Source organism: Cetorhinus maximus, unplaced genomic scaffold (assembly GCF_964194155.1).
Source record: "Cetorhinus maximus unplaced genomic scaffold, sCetMax3.hap1.1 HAP1_SCAFFOLD_4100, whole genome shotgun sequence".
In the NCBI taxonomy this organism is placed as follows: Eukaryota; Metazoa; Chordata; class Chondrichthyes; order Lamniformes; family Cetorhinidae; genus Cetorhinus; species Cetorhinus maximus.
In genome coordinates, this window is record NW_027600005.1 from 12,799 (window position 1) to 17,996 (window position 5,198).

The window sequence follows — 5,198 nt, forward strand, 5'->3', positions numbered from 1 at the left end:
GATACCTCCCTGAGAGAGAGGGGACTGAGAGACACCAGTCAGTGTACAGATATCTCCCTGAGAGAGAGAGAGGGACTGAGAGACACAAGTCAGTGCACAGATATCTCCCTGAGAGAGAGAGAGGGACTGAGAGACACCAGTCAGTGTACAGATATCTCCGTGAGAGAGAGAGAGGGACTGAGAGACACCAGTCAGTGTACAGATATCTCCGTGAGAGAGAGAGAGGGACTGAGAGACACCAGTCAGTGTACAGATATCTCCCTGAGAGAGAGAGGACTGAGAGACACCAGTCAGTGTACAGATATCTCCCTGAGAGAGAGAGAGGGACTGAGAGACACCAGTCAGTGTACAGATATCTCCCTGAGAGAGAGAGAGGGACTGAGAGACACCAGTCAGTGTACAGATATCTCCCTGAGAGAGAGAGAGGGACTGAGAGACACCAGTAAGTGCACAGATATCTCCCTGAGAGAGAGCGGACTGAGAGACACCAGTCAGTGTACAGATATCTCCCTGAGAGAGAGAGAGGGACTGAGAGACACCAGTCAGTGTACAGATATCTCCCTGAGAGAGAGGGGACTGAGAGACACCAATCAGTGTACAGATATCTCCCTGAGAGAGAGGGGACTGAGAGACACCAGTCAGTGTACAGATATCTCCCTGAGAGAGAGGGGACTGAGAGACACCAGTCAGTGTACAGATAACTCCCTGAGAGAGAGAGGGGACTTAGAGACACCTGTCAGTGTACAGATATCTTCCTGAGAGAGAGGGGACTGAGAGACACCAGTCAGTCTACAGATATCTCCCTGAGAGAGAGAGAGAGGGGAATGAGAGACACCAGTCAGTGTACAGATATCTCCCTGAGAGAGAGAGGGGACTGAGAGACACCAGTCAGTGTACAGATATCTCCCGGAGAGAGAGGGGACTGAGAGACACCAGTCAGTGTACAGATAACTGCCTGTGAGAGAGAGGGGACTTAGAGACACCTGTCAGTGTACAGATATCTCCCTGAGAGAGAGAGGGGACTGAGAGACACCAGTCAGTGTACAGATATCTCCCTGAGAGAGAGAGGAGACTGAGAGACACCAGTCAGTATACAGATATCTCCCTGAGAGAGAGGGGACTGAGAGACACCAGTCAGTGTACAGATATCCCTCTGAGAGAGAGTGGACTGAAAGACACCAGTCTGTGTACAGATATCTCCCTGAGAGAGAGGGACTGAGAGACACCAGTCAGTGTACAGATATCTCCCTGAGAGAGTGAGAGGGACTGAGAGACACCAGTCAGTGTACGGATACCTCCCTGAGAGGGAGGGGACTGAGAGACACCAGTCAGTGTACAGGTATCTCCCTGAGAGAGAGAGAGGGACTGAGAGACACCAGTCAGTGCACAGATATCTCCCTGAGAGAGAGAGAGGGACTGAGAGACACCAGTCAGTGTACAGATATCTCCGTGAGAGAGAGAGAGGGACTGAGAGACACCAGTCAGTGTACAGATATCTCCCTGAGAGAGAGAGGGGACTGAGAGACACCAGTCAGTGTACAGATATCTCCCTGAGAGAGAGAGAGGGACTGAGAGACACCAGTCAGTGTACAGATATCTCCCTGAGAGAGAGAGAGGGACTGAGAGACACCAGTCAGTGTACAGATATCTCCCTGAGAGAGAGGGACTGAGAGACACCAGTCAGTGTACAGATATCTCCCTGAGAGAGAGGGGACTGAGAGACACCAGTCAGTGTACAGATATCTCCCTGAGAGAGAGAGAGGGACTGAGAGACACCAGTCAGTGTACAGATATCTCCCTGAGAGAGAGAGAGGGACTGAGAGACACCAGTCAGTGCACAGATATCTCCCTGAGAGAGAGGGCCTGAGAGACACCAGTCAGTGTACAGATTTCTCCCTGAGAGAGAGAGAGGGACTGAGAGACACCAGTCAGTGTACAGATATCTCCCTGAGAGAGAGAGAGGGACTGAGAGATACCAGTCAGTGTACAGATATCTCCCTGAGAGAGAGGGGACTGAGAGACACCAGTCAGTGTACAGATATCTCCCGGAGAGAGAGGGGACTGAGAGACACCAGTCAGTGTACAGATATCTCCCTGAGAGACAGGGGACTGAGAGACACCAGTCAGTGTACAGATATCTCCCTGAGAGAGAGGGGAATGAGAGACACCAGTCAGTGTTCAGATATCTCCCTGAGAGAGAGGGGAATGAGAGACACCAGTCAGTGTACAGATATCTCCCTGAGAGAGAGAGAGGGACTGAGAGACACCAGTCAGTGTACAGATATCTCCCTGAGAGAGGGGAGCCTGAGAGACACCAGTCAGTGTACAGATATCTCCCTGAGAGAGAGAGAGGGGACTGAGAGACACCAGTCAGTGTACAGATATCTCCCTGAGAGAGAGGGACTGAGAGACACCAGTCAGTGTACAGATATCTCGCTGAGATAGAGGGGACTGAGAGACACCAGTCAGTGTACAGATATCTCCATGAGAGAGAGAGATGGACTGAGAGCCACCAGTCAGTGTACAGATATCTCCCGGAGAGAGAGGGGACTGAGAGACACCAGTCAGTGTACAGATATCTCCCTGAGAGAGAGAGAGGGGACTGAGAGACACCAGTCAGTGTACAGATATCTCCCTGAGAGAGAGAGATGGACTGTGAGCCACCAGTCAGTGTACAGATATCTCCCGGAGAGAGAGGGGACTGAGAGACACCAGTCAGTGTACAGATATCTCCCTGAGAGAGAGAGAGGGGACTGAGAGACACCAGTCAGTGTCCAGATATCTCCCTGAGAGAGAGGGACTGAGAGACACCAGTCAGTGTACAGATATCTCCCTGAGAGAGAGAGAGGGGACTGAGAGACACCAGTCAGTGTACAGATATCTCCCTGAGAGAGAGAGAGGGACTGAGAGACACCAGTCAGTGTACAGATATCTCCCTGAGAGAGAGAGAGGGACTGAGAGACACCAGTAAGTGCACAGATATCTCCCTGAGAGAGAGCGGACTGAGAGACACCAGTCAGTGTACAGATATCTCCCTGAGAGAGAGAGAGGGACTGAGAGACACCAGTCAGTGTACAGATATCTCCCTGAGAGAGAGGGGACTGAGAGACACCAGTCAGTGTACAGATATCTCCCTGAGAGAGAGGGGACTGAGAGACACCAGTCAGTGTACAGATATCTCCCTGAGAGAGGGGACTGAGAGACACCAGTCAGTGTACAGATAACTCCCTGAGAGAGAGAGGGGACTTAGAGACACCTGTCAGTGTACAGATATCTCCCTGAGAGAGAGGGGACTGAGAGACACCAGTCAGTCTACAGATATCTCCCTGAGAGAGAGAGAGAGGGGAATGAGAGACACCAGTAAGTGTACAGATATCTCCCTGAGAGAGAGAGGGGACTGAGAGACACCAGTCAGTGTACAGATATATCCCGGAGAGAGAGGGGACTGAGAGACACCAGTCAGTCTACAGATAACTGCCTGAGAGAGAGAGGGGACTTAGAGACACCTGTCAGTGTACAGATATCTCCCTGAGAGAGAGAGGGGACTGAGAGACACCAGTCAGTGTACAGATATCTCCCTGAGAGAGAGAGGAGACTGAGAGACACCAGTCAGTATACTGATATCTCCCTTAGAGAGAGGGGACTGAGAGACACCAGTCAGTGTACAGATATCCCTCTGAGAGAGAGTGGACTGAAAGACACCAGTCTGTGTACAGATATCTCCCTGAGAGAGAGGGACTGAGAGACACCAGTCAGTGTACAGATATCTCCCTGAGAGAGTGAGAGGGACTGAGAGACACCAGTCAGTGTACGGATACCTCCCTGAGAGAGAGGGGACTGAGAGACACCAGTCAGTGTACAGATATCTCCCTGTGAGAGAGAGAGGGACTGAGAGACACCAGTCAGTGCACAGATATCTCCCTGAGAGAGAGAGAGGGACTGAGAGACACCAGTCAGTGTACAGATATCTCCCTGAGAGAGGGGAGCCTGAGAGACACCAGTCAGTGTACAGATATCTCCCTGAGAGAGAGAGAGGGGACTGAGAGACACCAGTCAGTGTACAGATATCTCCCTGAGAGAGAGGGACTGAGAGACACCAGTCAGTGTACAGATATCTCGCTGAGATAGAGGGGACTGAGAGACACCAGTCAGTGTACAGATATCTCCCTGAGAGAGAGAGATGGACTGAGAGCCACCAGTCAGTGTACAGATATCTCCCGGAGAGAGAGGGGACTGAGAGACACCAGTCAGTGTACAGATATCTCCCTGAGAGAGAGAGAGGGGACTGAGAGACACCAGTCAGTGTACAGATATCTCCCTGAGAGAGAGGGACTGAGAGACACCAGTCAGTGTACAGATATCTCCCTGAGAGAGAGGGGACTGAGAGACACCAGTCAGTGTACAGATATCTCCCTGAGAGAGAGCGGACTGAGAGACACCAGTCAGTGTACAGATATCTCCCTGAGAGAGAGAGAGGGACTGAGAGACACCAGTCAGTGTACAGATATCTCCCTGAGAGAGAGGGGACTGAGAGACACCAGTCAGTGTACAGATATCTCCCTGAGAGAGAGGGGACTGAGAGACACCAGTCAGTGTACAGATATCTCCCTGAGAGAGAGGGAACTGAGAGACACCAGTCAGTGTACAGATAACTCCCTGAGAGAGAGAGGGGACTGAGAGACACCTGTCAGTGTACAGATATCTCCCTGAGAGAGAGGGGACTGAGAGACACCAGTCAGTCTACAGATATCGCCCTGAGAGAGAGAGAGAGGGGAATGAGAGACACCAGTCAGTGTACAGATATCTCCCTGAGAGAGAGAGGGGACTGAGAGACACCAGTCAGTGTACAGATATCTCCCGGAGCGAGAGGGGACTGAGAGACACCAGTCAGTGTACAGATAACTGCCTGAGAGAGAGAGGGGACTTAGAGACACCTGTCAGTGTACAGATATCTCCCTGAGAGAGAGAGGGGACTGAGAGACACCAGTCAGTGTACAGATATCTCCCTGAGAGAGAGAGGAGACTGAGAGACACCAGTCAGTATACAGATATCTCCCTGAGAGAGAGGGGACTGAGAGACACCAGTCAGTGTACAGATATCCCTCTGAGAGAGAGTGGACTGAAAAGACACCAGTCTGTGTACAGATATCTCCCTGAGAGAGAGGGACTGAGAGACACCAGTCAGTGTACAGATATCT